Below are 16336 nucleotides of genomic sequence, written 5' to 3' on the forward strand. Positions count from 1 at the left end.
CTAAGTAACGCCAATATCACTTGCTACCACGGATATAAAATAGTGGCCAAATGCAACTGACAAAATAGAAGAATTGGTATTATCGAAACTGTAGCTTGACAGATCCCGTTTTTTAGTTCGCACAGATGTAAAGAGAACTGCGATACTCGTCTTCAGTTTCGACCAATGACGTATTGAAATCGTGACAATGGACACAACACACGTTATATGATTGACGATATTCTGAAACATAAACAACCCAGTCGGTTCTGATTACCAGAATTTACTAAACTGGAAAAAATATTTCGAATTACAACTACACTCCTGGAAATGGAAAAAAGAACACATTGACACCGGTGTGTCAGACCTACCATACTTGCTCCGGACACAGTGAGAGGTCTGTACAAGCAATGATCACACGCACGGCACAGCGGACACACCAGGAACCGCGGTGTTGGCCGTCGAATGGCGCTAGCTGCGCAGCATTTGTGCACCGCCGTCGTCAGTGTCAGCCAGTTTGCCGTGGCATACGGAGCTCCATCGCAGTCTTTAACACTGGTAGCATGCCGCGACAGCGTGGACGTGAACCGTATGTGCAGTTGACGGACTTTGAGCGAGGGCGTATAGTGGGCATGCGGGAGGCCGGGTGGACGTACCGCCGAATTGCTCAACACGTGGGGCGTGAGGTCTCCACAGTACATCGATGTTGTCGCCAGTGGTCGGCGGAAGGTGCACGTGCCCGTCGACCTGGGACCGGACCGCAGCGACGCACGGATGCACGCCAAGACCGTAGGATCCTACGCAGTGCCGTAGGGGACCGCACCGCCACTTCCCAGCAAATTTGGGACACTGTTGCTCCTGGGGTATCGGCGAGGACCATTCGCAACCGTCTCCATGAAGCTGGGCTACGGTCCCGCACACCGTTAGGCCGTCATCCGCTCACGCCCCAATATTGTGCAGCCCGCCTCCAGTGTTGTCGCGACAGGCGTGAATGGAGGGACGAATGGAGACGTGTCGTCTTCAGCGATGAGAGTCGCTTCTGCCTTGGTGCCAATGATGGTCGTATGCGTGTTTGGCGCCGTGCAGGTGAGCGCCACAATCAGGACTGCATACGACCGAGGCACACAGGGCCAACACCCGGCATCATGGTGTGGGGAGCGATCTCCTACACTGGCCGTACACCACTGGTGATCGTCGAGGGGACACTGAATAGTGCACGGTACATCCAAACCGTCATCGAACCCATCGTTCTACCATTCCTAGACCGGCAAGGGAACTTGCTGTTCCAACAGGACAATGCACGTCCGCATGTATCCCGTGCCACCCAACGTGCTCTAGAAGGTGTAAGTCAACTACCCTGGCCAGCAAGATCTCCGGATCTGTCCCCCATTGAGCATGTTTGGGACTGGATGAAGCGTCGTCTCACGCGGTCTGCACGTCCAGCACGAACGCTGGTCCAACTGAGGCGCCAGGTGGAAATGGCATGGCAAGCCGTTCCACAGGACTACATCCAGCATCTCTACGATCGTCTCCATGGGAGAATAGCAGCCTGCATTGCTGCGAAAGGTGGATATACACTGTACTAGTGCCGACATTGTGCATGCTCTGTTTCCTGTGTCTATGTGCCTATGGTTCTGTCAGTGTGATCATGTGATGTATCTGACCCCAGGAATGTGTCAATAAAGTTTCCCCTTCCTGGGACAATGAATTCACGGTGTTCTTATTTCAATTTCCAGGAGTGTATTATGTGCAATCACATATAAATACCAGAAACATTTCTGGTAAAGAAAACTATTCAAGTATCGTATAAACATGTTTTACGGCTGTAACAAGCATCACGCACGCAGTACAATCAAATCAAATATTTATCGGAAATAAGTCGTAGCTAGTATCGAAAAATACACTTTACATTAATAGCAATACATAGTATAGCGTATATGTACTTGTGTGTATCAAGAGTGACTCGAAACGGTTAACACCCAAGGAGGTTCATCGGAAGCAACACGAAACGAACAACGTAAGAAAGCCGTACTGCTGTAGTGCGGCTCACAATACACACACGCTAGTACCGAAAAATACTCTTTAGCTGTCTTAAGTGGCGAATGCAATACGCAGTTACAAATATCTACTGTATGTACACACAAAGACAAAAAATGGACGCTCCACAAAGAAATTACCCGAATGGGACGGAAATCGGTAGATGTGATGTACAAATGAATACAATTTTCATAAAAACTCAGACTCATCCAAGAGAAAGAGCTTCACAAACTAAGCAAATCAGTAACGGATTGGTCCACCTCTGGCCCTTACGCAAGCAGTTATTCGTCTTGACACTGACTGACAAAGATGTCTCCTGAGGGATATCGTGCCAGATTCTGTACAATTGGGGGGTCAGATCGTCAGTATCCCAATAAGGTTGGAGGGCCCTGCCCATAATGCTCCAAAAGTTCTTAATTCGGGACAGATCCGGCAACCTAGGTGGCCAAGGCAGGCCCAGCATGGCTTGTCACGAAAGGACGCTGTGGATGACAACCGAGGGATCCCGCTATGAAATGAAATGGCACCCCAGACCATCACTAATGTTTTTCGGGCCAAATGGACGGTGACAGGTTGGTATCCCACCGCTGGTCTCTCCAGACACGTCTTCGGCCTAGAATGTCATTAACTGAGTATAATTGTCTTTCGCTGATGAGTCCCATTCGAGATGAGCCCCGATGACCAGTGAAGGGGTGATTGACGACGCTCCGGACAGCGCTGGGATACCAACCTGACAGTCGCACCCCGAGCGGCCCGACAACCGAGAGTGACGGTCTGGGGGGCCATTTCTTTCCAGAGCAGTACCTCTTTGGTTGTCAGCCGCTGCACCCTTACAGCACAGCAGTAGGTCGACGATATTCTACACCCCGTTTTGCTTCCCTTCATAAGTTATGCTGGGCTTACATTTCAGCATGATAATGTCCGCCTGTACACGGCGAGAGTTTCTACTGCTTGTCTTCGAGCTTGCCTTAACCAGCACTGTTGCCTACTCTCTCTGCAATTGAAAATGTTTGGAGCATTGTGGACAGGGTCCTCCAACCATCTCGGGATCTTGACGATCCATCGCTCCAGGGAATTTGGCACGATACCCCTTAGGACATCCAGCAGCACTATAGACCAATGCCAAGCCGAAAAACTCGTAATCTGTTTTTCTGTACATATACATCTCATCTACCGATCTCTCTCCCATTCGGATAATTCCTTCGTGGTGCGTCGTTCTGTTTATTTGTCTTAGAGTATGTGTATCGTGAGTAAATCGAAATGGTTATCAGAAAATGAAATTTAAGTGTTTATGAGAAACAAAACGAACCGGGTGTCGTAAAGAAGCATTACAGCTGGAGTATTACGAGCATACGGAATAAGTTCACAGACATGTGAATGGCTGGAAGACTTGTTAAATAATAGAACCCAGTATGTTGTCCACCACGGTGAGTGTTCAGCAGAGAGAAGGGTATCGTCAGGAGTGCTCCAGGGAAGTACTGTAGGACCGCTTTTGTTCTCTATATACATAAATGATTTGTCGGACAGGGGGGGGGGGGGCAGCAATCTGAGGTTGTTTGCTGATGATGCCGTAGTGTACAGTAAGGTGTAGAAGTTGAGTAACTGTAGGAAGATACAAGATGACTTACACAAAAATTATAGTTGCTATGATGAATAGCAGCTAGAAATAAATGTGGAAAAATGTTAGTTAACGAGGATGAGTAGGAAGAACAAACCTATAATATTCGGATACAGCATTACTAATATCCTACTTGACACAGTCTGGTCGTATAAATATCTGAGCGTAATGTTGCAAAGCTATATGAGGTGGAATGAGCATGTGAAAACTGTGGTAGGGTAGGCAAATGGTCGACTTCGGTTCATTGGGAGAACTTGAGGAAAGAGTGGTTCACTTGCAAAGGAGACTGTATATAGGACGCTGGGGCGACGTACTCTTGAGTACTGTTCGAGTGTTGAGATCCGGACCACGTCGGATTGAAGGAAGACATCGAAACAATTCAGAGGCCGGCTGCTAGATCTGTTACTGGTAGGTTCGAACAACACGTAGGTGCTACGGAGATGCATCGGGAACTCAAATGGGAATCCCTGGAGGGAAGGCGAGATTCTTTTCGAGAAACACTTTTGAGAAAACTTAGAGAACCGGCGTTTGAAGCTGACTGCCGAAGGATACTACTTGCCGCCAACATACATCGCGCGTAAGGACCACGAAGTTAAGATACGAGAAATTAGGGCTCATGCTTAGGCGTACAGACAGTCTTTTTTCCCTCTCTCTATTTGCGAATGGAACAGGGGGAGGGTGACAAGTAGTGTTAAAGGGTACCTCCCGCGACGCGCCATACGGTGGCTTGCGGTGTATCTATGTGGATGTAGAGCAGGAATTACGATATACACTACGGTTAAAGTAAAATACATATTTATCGTAAAGAAAAAAGACTGACAGACCAAGTAAATATTATTATTCTCTACGTAACAAAAACGACAATATTTTGTTTCTCAATAATACCAGAGAGGATAAATAAAATTTCTCTCGGAAACAACAAAAATATGACCACATAGACCTATAAGGCTATAAGGAAATGCAGTTCCAAGAACTCAGTAAGAAGAGACTTCACAGCAGCCATTAGCATTTCGTTACTAGTGACAGCCCTCGCTTTATACCGCAGCTTCCCCTTGAGCCGCTCCCACATGCACTCACTGCTGTGAATTTTCGCAGTATAATGGAACCATAGGTAATATATATACATCATTTATGACTCATACCGTTAAAAGCGCGGAAGAAATATATGTAGTCGGTATGATAAAAGAAGAGCCCTGAAAGCTTACATTAAAAAATCGGGTTGGTGCGGTTGCTTCGTGTAGCGCTATTTTGTGTAAGTCTGTGTGACAACGGCCCAGTCTTGACTATTGCTTCCGCCAGCAGTTGGTTGCGACTCACAGTTTAAAGATAGTAATAGTATTGGGAACTTTGGCGTACGAAGTGTAGGCATCAGACCGACACAACTAATGCTGAGTATTTATAAGAGCAATTCAGTACGAGCTCATTACTTGCCGTAACAGTGAGAAGATGTAAGAGGAGAGTAGAAAGGGAAGCTTTTGGTCTGTTCTATCATCGCAAACTCTCCTCTCACTTTTCTACCCTGCCTACTAGTCGGTTTATAGTATAAAGCTAATTTGTCATGTATTGCATTTCTGGTCTTAGTAGAGGATGCACCATGAAGGACGTAACTTATGAGTACAAATTTACTGATGAAATTAAGTAACTGACATGTTATTGCAGAGATGTATGAAATGTGATATTACTCAAATGCCGTTCTAGACTCTGCAGACACACACTAATTCCCTCGATGATATTTTCCATAACTTTTGGGGATACTTGCAATTCCACTTTTGCAATTACAGACCGAATCTCGGCGTTGAGGTCTGGTTCGTCGGCGTAATTACGAGGAAATCAATAACATGGTGTCAGCTCACATGAGTTGGATAGCTAATTCACCTAACCTTTGCGAGAAATCACGCGACAAAGATACCTCTCTCGTAACCAGTCGGTTGTTGCAATCTGCGTTGATGAGCCAAAACTTTACGACAACCTGCTTAATAGCTTGTTTGTCCGCCTTTGGATCGAAATACATCACTCATTCTGCGTATCAGGCTCAGACAGTTTGTTGGTAGTTTTGTGGAGGTGTATAGCACTAGATGTCTACGCACAGGTCATGTAATTCGGTAAATAACGGACCGCTGATTTGTGTACGCGATGATGGCGCCCAATAGCGACCCATGTGGATTCCACAGGATTTACATCACGTGGTCGCCGAGAAATCAACGTGAGATCCGTGCATGTTCCTCAAACCACAGTAGCACGGTCCTGGCTCCGAGACAGGGACAATTATAGCGCTGAAAGACGACATAGCAGTCGGGGAAGACATCACGCAATAAGGGATGCAAGTGGTTCGCAGCGGTCAGCGTCTCTTCGTTTATTACCTCAGGTCCGATATAAGCACAGAAGAACGTCTCCCATAGCATAATGCTGCTCCCACCAGCCTGCGTCCGTCGCGCGCAGCACGTTTCGAGCCGCCTTTCACCTCGGCGACGCCGTTTGTGGAGACGACCACAGACCTAGTGTAGCAAAAATGTGATTCACCCGAATAGTCGACACATTTCCATTCATCAGCGGTGGAATCCCGATGGTCCCGTGCCCACTACAACCGTAACTGACGATGTCGTTGGGTCGACATATGAACACGTAGGGGTGGTCTGCTGCGGAGCTCCACGTTCAACAATGTACGATGAACGGTGTGCTCCGAAACACTTGTGTGAGCACCAGCACTGTGCTCTTTCGACAGAGATACTACAAATCTCCATCTATCCAATTTTACACAGCAGACAACCATCCGAGCCCCACGTTCTGTGAAGAGTCGTGAACGTCCAACCATTTAGCGCCTAGTGGTAGTTTCGCTGTTCTGCCTCTTTCCGTAGCGCTCAGCATACTAGCGCGTCAACATTCGAACAGCTTCGCCGTTTTCGAGATACTGGCCTTCACAGGTCCTGCCTAATAATAATCTGCCCTTGGTCAAAATCGTTTATCTCTATGGGTTTCCCCATTTGCGGCCCATATCTTCCCCCGTCCGTGTCTGCTCCGCTTACACACTTTTGTTACCGCGTCACGTGCCCTCAACGCCACCAGGCGATATCCAACTTCGCAGGGTCATAATGATTTGGCTTATCAGTGTGTGTGTACATGTGTGTGTGTGTGTGTGCGTGTGTGTGTGTGTGTGTGTGTGTGTGTGTGTGTGTGTGTGTGTGTGACATGTTGCACCATCATTTTGAGACGAAATCGTCACCGTCCACTATTAAAGCATTTCCGATGTCATCTCTCAAGAAGTACGACACCATTAGGCCCTGAAGCCGAAACACTCGATACGGATCTAATGGCTTCCCTATAATACTCGAGGGTTCTGTACGTGCCAATTCGAACAATTTTGGTTGTTCGTGAAGCCATTCAACAGGAAGTGCGCCTTATCAGTGAACATCATTTACTTGTCGAAAATGTTGTCCATTGTTCGTATGGCAAGCACCCAGTGGCAGAAGGCTCGCCGCTTTTCGTGTCGTTTGGCTTCGTTTCTTGTCAGTTGGGTTTTACAGTCCCAAAGGTGCAGATCATCTTCCAGAATTCGTTGGATGCCGGTTCTGAAAATATCCAATTATTGTGAACGTCGGCGATTAGGTTTCACCGGACTAACAGCAACGTTATTACTCAAGATGCCGAGTTTTTCCTAAACGAGGATGCGAGAAGGTTTTAATATGAACAACCGAATCGGTTTTCTCAAATTTTGCCGTAAATCTCATCACAGTCGGCTTATTCGGCACATCACGTTCACCAAATATTCGTCGGAGTTTGCGAACAGTCTCTTCGCAATATTCGCCATGTTTGTAATAAGGTTTTAAGTTGACAAATTCAGGTCGGTCGTGAAGCGCTCCGTTACTAACCACAAAGAAAATAAAAGGAACTCGTGCAACTTTGGGTGTTACCAACTTATTTGAGCAGAAATGGCGGGAATTTTAATAGTTGCATTTTTTATCGGACACCCTTTATATGCTGATAACCAGAAGTTGCAATACCAACATCAGTTGACTGAAATTTTTCTTGAGATAAATGTTATTTCTGCTTTCGAAATTTAACCTTACGTTCTTTCCGACCCAGTTTTCGCTATCATACGAAATTAGGGAGAAACCATTCTTTGAAGAAACTTTTCAATCTCATCTCATAACTTGTCATGGATTGTACCATATATACTCCTATATTGAAAACTCTTCATACTAAGTATTTTTATCATAGCGAATTTGACGTTTCTAGTAACTGAAATACTGTATTTGCTGTAAAATTCTTTCCTATGAGGGAACGATCAAAAAGTTTCCAACTGAGAACGTTGCTGCAGTGTATATGCAATGTAGTGCGGCTCGGACGGGGGTATACAGCCTCCGACACGTAGGCTAGGGTATGTGGTATTCCCGTCTTTCCGACGTGCATACGGTAAATGCTGAAACTCCAACAGTGGTGACGTTACTACCAAGTGAGTCCCAATAGGACCAACGCGCTGTTATTGTTTTACTGGCTGCTGAAAGACAAACACGGGTAGACGTCCGTCGGAGAATGAAGAGTATGCATGGGGCAGCATGTGCGTCATCCATCCTCCCTTCGTCCCAAGAAGTTCAAGAGCCAGATATCCGCTGGAAAGTGCGACGCTCACCCTGTTCTTTGATTACCGAAGCCCATTACTTACTGATTTCAAGGAACCCGGTATCTCCATCACAGGAGAATAGTACTGCGCAACGCTGGAGAAATTACGGCGTGCAATAAAGGCGAAATGTCCACGAAAAGCACGACTACGGGTACTGCTGCTTCATAACAACGCAGGGCCCTATATCGTTACAAAAAGGAATCTGTCGAGCTACAGCGTCAATAACACCAATTATTCTTCGCTCCCAGTTGTGTATGGCCTGTATTTTATATCTGTGGTAGCAAGTGAAGGTGACGTTACGAGACTGGGGAAAGATATTTTACGGCAACGCGCCTGACAGTTGGTGATGTGCTCGTGCAATTACTGACACGTGAGGCTGAACAAGACGTGCAGCACCGATGAGAGGTTGGGTAGAAGTACATAAATACTCCAGAATCAACAGAAATTGTTCGTTGTGGTTGTTGATTGGAACATACTTATCTCAAGTGCTGCTTGTAAAGCGGTCCATTCAATAGAATGTCTCTCCTTCAAACGTAAACGTGAGTTTGTTAGTACTATAATTTAATTTGTGAGTCGGGAGCGTGTGGTAAATCTCTTGTTGTACCACAGACTGTTTCCCCAACGTTTCTATGGCAGAAGAGGATCTCTGCGGTTAATAAAACGGTTGCGTAACATAAATTGAGGTGCGATCTTCTCGGAAAAGTTTGAAATGTGTAGCGAGCAACAAGGAAAGTCACGGTCCCTTTCGACGAAAGGCTGAACAAACAGCGACCATCTCTTGGTATCTTACGAAAATCTAGACGTTGCAAGCAATGAAATGCGTCAGTCCAGGGACTATATTTCTTACGTATTGTACAGGGGTGCTAGAGGCTATTGAGAGGGTTGCAAAATATGAATCTTCGTAACATGTATACACTAAGAATTGGTAGGTAGACTTCGTTATCTGACTCGTGTGTGAAAGTGTAATTAGTTCATGTATAGATTGTATAAGGAAATAGTAACTGTGGATCGAGCTGTCTGTATTCAAATACGATTGTGACATTTATCACAAACGTTATTTTCGATATTTAAGAGTGTACCTACGACGGACTTTTCTTCACTACCCCAGCAAAATTTCAATGTACTGGAATGTAATGGATGGAGAATGACACAGAAGAAACCAGTCTAATGTGAAACTACAGGTGAGCGAATTCACTCACCGCCCAATGACAACTCATTATTCGTCTTTATGCGAAATGAGAAACATAGTACTGGGGGCAACTGTTAGATACAAGTGGAAACCCAAAAGACGAGACAAGACATATATTAGACAGCTTGCACATTCTTCACAATTTTGGTTGGCTATTGTAGACTATTATGTTTGATATCTCTTGTAACGGAGTGGATCAAAGACGTTTGTTATTAGATTACACAAGAATGGAAGCCAACATCGAGGAAGATCAGTTTACGTTCTGAAGAAATTAGGAAGACGTAATCCAATATTACCGACGACTAAAAATGTTAGAATAGGGCAGACCTAAGTTTAGAGCATTTCTAGATTGAGATAAATTTTTGACGATATTTACTGGAACATACTCTTCAAAATCTTGAAGGTAGTAAGGATAAAATACAGAGAGCGAAAAGTTATTCGCCTCTTGTAGAGACACCAGAATGTATTTAAAGAGTCGAAAGATATGGAAGGAAACCAGTGGTTCAAAGGTGTGTGAGACAGGGTTGTTATTCAAACTGTACGCTGAGTAAATTACAGAAGAAACCAAGAAGAAATATGGAAAGCAAATTAAAGTCAGGGGCAACAAATGAAAACGTTGTGCCGGCCGAGGTGGCCGAGCGGCTCTAGGCGCTACAGTCTGGAACCGCGCGACCGCTACGGTTGCAGGTTCGAATCCTGCCTCGGGCATGGATGTGTGTGATGTCCTTAGTTTAGTTAGGTTTAAGTAGTTCTAAGTTCTAGGGGACTGATGACCTTAGAAGTTAAGTCCCATAGTGCTCAGAGCCATTTGGACCATTTTTTATGGGTCTATCCTTGCAGACTATGACCATACCTACATGCAGTTTGTCTTTCCCCTGCACGATGGCATCTAATAGGAGGACAATGCAATATGTGACACAGGTCGCAGTGTGAGTGAGTGATTCGAACAGCACCTGGATGAGTTTACTAGGCTCCACTAGTGACCAGACTCCCCGGATTTAAACCCAATCGAGGATCTGTGAGACCATTTAGATCGGGCCGTTCACGTCATGGATCCATAAACGAGATACCTAGCGCAGCTGGACGCGGCAGTGGAGTCGGCATGTCTCCATATCCCTGTCGCTACCTTCCACTGACCTCACTTTTTGACACGTGGTCACGTTAATGTGACTGGAAAATGTATTTATGTGGAGTATAGTCTGGTACAGAACTGAGACGTTAGCGAAAAGGAGTTTGCACAAGGATGAAACACATGCCTTTTAAATGTGCTAAAGATTAGATGGACAGATCGAGTAGCTGATGAGGTACCGAACCTAATTGTAAAAAAAAAAAAAGAACTTTACGACACAACTTGACTAGAAGCAGGGATCGATTGATAGGGCAAATCCTGAGGCATCAAGGACTCGTCTGTTTAGTACTGGAGAAAAGTGCGGGTGGTAAAAACTGCAGAGGGAGGCTAGGTAGGGGACTAATACAGTAATCAGGTTCAAATGAATTTACCTGCAGTATTTATTCGGAGATGGCGAGGCTTGCAGGATATAGAGTATCGTGGAGAGCTGCATCAGAGCAGTCTTCGGTCTGGAAATCACAATAGCAGCATCCCGTTAAATAAATGTGATAACAAATGCGTGCGATTTTAGCGCTATTTAATTGTCTACTACAGCATAAGACTGTAGCTTGACGGTTCCAAAACACTGTAAGAATTGACAAAAAGAAAATTACAGTCTACCGTTCCCATTTTAACCACCCCGACGATTTGTGTGCAACGGGTAAGGAAAGCAGTCACTTGTTCACTCTTGATGCCAACGGCCTTACCGCAGTGGTAACACTGGTTCCCATCAGATCACCGAAGTTAAGCGCTACCGGGCTAGGCTAACACTTGGATGGGTGACCATCCGGTCTGCCGAGCGCTGTTGGCAAGCGGGTTGCACTCAGCCCTTGTGAGGCAAACCTGGGAGCTACTTGACTGGAAGTAGCGGCTGCGGTCTCGGAAACTGACATACGGTCTGGAGAGCAGTGTGCTGACCACATGCTCCTCCATATCTGCATCCAGTGACGCCTGTGAGCTGAGGATGACACGGCGGCCAGTCGGTACCGTTGGGCCCTCATGGCCTGTTCGGGAGGAGTTTAGTTTAGTTTTAGCTCATTCTTGATGGAGTCAAAAAAATGGTTCAAATGGCTCTGAGCACTATGCGACCTAACTTCTGAGGTCATCAGTCCCCTAGAACTTAGAACTAATTAAACCTAACTAACCTAAGGACATCACACACATCCATGCCCGAGGCAGGATTCGAACCTGCGACCGTAGCGGTCGCTCGGTTCCAGACTGTAGCGCTCAGAACCGCACGGCCACTCCGGCCGGCTGATGGAGTCACTGTGATGTTTACGTGGGTTCCTGGTTACGTCGGTCTGACGGGAAACGACGCCGCTGACGCTGCTGCCTAGGTTGCAGTCCTGGTACCTCGGCCCGCTAGTTCTTGCACTCCCTCCGATGATCTCTGTGTTGCCGTCTGTCAGCAGGTGGCGCCACTTTGGCTTCACCACTGGCCCTCCCTTCATGGGGACAAGCTCCGGGGAATTAAACCTCTCCCATCGGTTTGGACGACCTCCTCTCGGCCGTCTCGCCGGGAGGAAATCGTTTTAGCTGCATTGCATATTGGGCACTGTCTTTTTAACCATCGCCACTTGTTGAGTGATGCCCGCCTCCACTATGTGCTCACTGGCCTCAACCTCTGACGGTTCGCCCTTTCATGACAGAATGTCCTTATTTTAACCACTTACGTTCTCATTTATGCCGTCTGAGCTATCAGCCGTTTTAGCGAACAATGCGCGGGCTGTTGACAGTGTTTTACTTTTTATCCGCCGTAGCAATATGGCGAAGGACATTTAATCTTTAGTTCAAGGACTTTGTTCCTCTATGACGTATTTTATGAACCTTCCTTCAAGTTGCTGCTTTTAGCTGTCTTTCCTTCCGTCACCTTGGCTTAACGCGTAGTTTTTAACTCTTTTTTTTCTTAGTGTTATATTGTTCTGACATGGGCGCGTATGACCCTAGTTGTTTTTGCGCCCTAAAACAAAAAAAACAAAAAAAAAAAAAAAAAACGTAGATGTGTGCCAGTCCTGAACCGACGTCAGTTACATAATCGTCGGTGGTAATGCGACATGACGTCACCGTTGTTGCGACGTGGGAGCTGGCACGGCGCATGCGCAGGCGGAAGCGGCGCCGCCAAAGGCCGCACCTCCTGCTCCGTGCCTTCCTGCCGCTTCTGCAACTGGCAGAGCTGAGACGAAGACGCACCCTTCAGCATTTTTTGAGGATTCGGACACCGATATCGAAATAAACGGACCAGCATTGGCATTACGGTTTGGTTTCACGGCCACAACGCGGGCAGCGTGGAAGTCACGTCAGTTAACAGTGCCATCTGGGGGCGTGACTAGGAGGAAGGTGCGCGCTCTATCCTCATCCAGTTGTGTTGATGTCTCCGAAATTTCGCGTTCGCCGACAATCGATTACTCCCCATTTGTTCTTTCCGGTTTGTCTACTGTTTTTCCGTCGACCATTCGCCATTTTCCTATCGGCGATTCACCGTTTTATAAGAAACTGAGTTGTGGCACACCGCACTTTGGTGCTGCGTCACGAAACATCCTCCTGGTTCCATGCAGATGTGGCGCCCTTTGGCTCAAGTCCAACACTACTTCTTGGCGTAAGTCAGATGTGCCGCGTTATTCACGACATCCTGCCTCGTTTTTCTGAACTCGTTTCTGTGAAAACAAGATTAGGTAATATACTCAGCAAGCATTACACCACGACCCTGATACAATATCTGCGCGGGCCAACGTTAATTCGTAACGCTACGCTACGCTACACCCTTGAATTTGACTTAGCCCATTCCACTTTGGATAAAGTACTTTCGTCTGCTCTGGTCCATCGGTCCACCTTTTTCCGAATCTCCCACGTTTCTTTTCTTTCTGCTTTTGACATCTGCCTTCTTGACAATAAAATTAATTCATTCTATTTCATGTTAACGGACTTTGCGTTTATGCACCATATATTATTTTATTTACGTACAGATAAATATTGCATCTAGAGAGTACCTGTTTAGTAATGACACATTTAAATCCCACTACCAAGTCCGATGAGGATCACGAATCTGTGATCTGTATGACGCTTCTTCTTCTGCCCCCTGATTGTGGTTCTAGAGCTAACTACGACGAACTGTGATCCCACATTTCCAAAGTTTGTTGATGTAACCATTATCTCTAGTGTACAATTTTTGAATTTAGAGCAGAGATTTTAATTATTGTCTGGGTCTCACATTTCTTAAGTAGTCTTGTCACATACGCACTTCGACTTATGTGAAAGTTGTCCTTTCGGTTGTCTTGTCTTTACTTTGATGTTATCTTTTACTATTCAAGTTTTACTGTCATACAAAATTGTGGGAATTGCTGTAACTTTAAAAAATTGCACGTTTCTCTTCTTTTCTCAAGAGGTCTTCGGATTGATCCACGAATTGCCCATGCGCTATGCTGGTGAGGCACTTTGCAGCGTACCGCACGCGGTGGATCTACCGTCACCGTAGGGAGAGTGGCGGGTGGGAAGGCATTCGCGTCGCTCGAGGCGGAGCGTCAGTGCGAGGGGTGTCCGTCTAGCCTCACTCACTCACCCAGCCTGTGAATGAACAGGTGGCTGCTCCTTCAGCAGGGTCCGAGCGCGTACGCTGAAAGAGAGGTTCGCTAGTTAACGAAAGCTTCAATGCAAGGCGAATAATGAACCCTCGCCGGAAAATAGCTTCCACGGCCGGAAAATAAATCCAGTGTGTCCTCGTAACTGCTAGGGAGCCTAATCCGAGATATCGAGAAGGTCACGCCTGAGGCTATCGAGCGTGCAGCGTGCAGTCGATTGCAAACTGTGGGTCACATAGGCACCAGTGACTGCCTATCGCTAGGGTTCTAACGCCATCCTCACGTCGTATGGCTGGCTGGCAAAAGGGGCGAAGACTGCTGTCCTCGCGTTTGGGGTGTAAGCAGAGCTCACAATATGCATCTTTCCCCGGAACTGATTGGAGTGTTTTGATTTGGAGTTGAGTGGACGGTATCAACCAAAGACTCCGCCTATTCTACGACGACCATGGCTGCAGATTTTTGGACCCGCATTATGGGGTGGAGAACTGCATCACTCTCCTTGATAAGCGTGCACTATGGAAAGGAAACATCTACTGGAGAAACAGAGTACTTGTGGAGTGCAGACGGTTGGGGATTTTTGTAGACTAGGTGATATTTTGAGGTCCTCTGAGAGCGAAATCATATCGCATACAAAGTAGAGACATTTCGATTGCTAAAATTTTGACAATAAGTTGTAACAAATGTCTTTAATTTACTGCCCTCCGGGAAATTTGTTGCACTTAAATGACTCTCGGAATCGAGACACGGCTGAAACTCGAAGTAGAAAACTCTGAAGTATAGGCGTATCCAAAGGCAGATTAGACGCCATAGGAGGGGAATATACCTTACAGTAGACAAAAATATTGTATCTATAGAGGTTGAAATTGTGTTATCTGGATGCGTGCAAAATTTCTAAATAAACTCCAGTTAATGATCAAATGTTTTTACCGGCCACCAGATTCAGCCGCGACAGTTTTATAATCATTCAAAGAAAGTCTACTCTCGTTAGTGCCAGAATACCAACATCATGAAAGTCAATGGACTGAGTGCAGGTGGTACGGGCTTGTGAAGTACTTCTGAGCACGAGTGTATTTTTGCTGAAAGGAGCAGGTAAGCAGTTGTTATCATAGAACTGAGAAAATGAATGGACGCCATCCAGTATCGCTATGATGGACACAGAGAAATTATGGGCAAAATTTAAACTGATTGTGAAGCGCATCCTGAAGTATTATGTGCCGATCAAGTGAATTAAGGACGGTAGAGAGCTACCGTGGTTTATGAACAAAATTCGGAAAGCGTTGAGGAACCAGAGACTATTGCACTCTCGGTACAAAAAGCAAAGTTCAAATGATGACAGGCAAAAGTCAGTGAAAGTTAGTGTGCCTGTGAAAGATTGATACACGAAGCATACAAGAGCTACAAAATTCACAGTTTAGCAAAAGATCTTTTCGAGATCCCAAGAATAATCTGATCCTGTGTGAAATCGGTTAGCTGGTCGGAGGCTATTGTTGAGCAGTCTGGTGAGGCAGTAGAAGACAGTTAAAGGAAAGCCGAAGTTTTAAATCTCGCTCTTAAGAAATCATTCTTGCAGGAGGATAAGAAGGGTTAAAGAACGGACCCGTAAAATTGTAGAGTAATATCCTTAAAGTCGGTGTGTTTCAGGTTTCTCGAACATATTCTCATTTCGAATATAAAAATATTCCTTAAGGCCGAAGCAATTAAGGACGGATTCACTAAGCCTCGCTCATGCGAAACTCAGCTTCGCCTTTTCTCGCATGATGCACTGGGAACCAAATGAAGGGCAACAGACAAGTTCCATATTCCTAGCATCTGACACGGTGCCCCGCTGCAGACTGTTAACGAAGGTAAAAGCATACAGTACAGGTTCCCAGACACGTGAGTGGCTAGAGAGCTTAAGTAATAGAATCCCGTACGTTGGTCAGCACACTGGACTCGCATTCGGGAGGACGACGGTTCAATCCCGTCTCCGGCCATCCTGATTTAGGTTTTCCGTGATTTCCCTAAATCGCTTCAGGCAAATGCCGGGATGGTTCCTTTGAAAGGGCATGGCCGATTTCCTTCCCCATCCTCCCCTCAACCGAGCTTGCGCTCCGTCTCTAATGACCTCGTTGTCGACGGGACGTTAAACACTAATCTCCTCCTCCTCTAGTACGTTGGTCGAGACGGCAAAAGTTCGTCATAAACTAGGCTTGCATCAGAAGAGCCCCAAGTA

At 46.1% G+C, this 16336-nt stretch overlaps 1 long non-coding RNA gene and 1 pseudogene across 1 annotated transcript in view; one reads left to right on the forward strand and one right to left on the reverse strand.

Annotated features, from left to right (window-relative positions):
• The window catches only part of LOC124777928, a 273328-nt gene that overhangs the window by 7989 nt on the left and 249003 nt on the right, over positions 1-16336 (reverse strand). The gene's annotated exons all lie outside the window — the stretch shown is intronic.
• LOC124778705 lies at positions 11243-11360 on the forward strand (annotated as a pseudogene).

The sequence above is a fragment of the Schistocerca piceifrons genome, chromosome 2 (genome assembly GCF_021461385.2).
Source record: "Schistocerca piceifrons isolate TAMUIC-IGC-003096 chromosome 2, iqSchPice1.1, whole genome shotgun sequence".
Lineage (NCBI taxonomy): Eukaryota > Metazoa > Arthropoda > Insecta > Orthoptera > Acrididae > Schistocerca > Schistocerca piceifrons.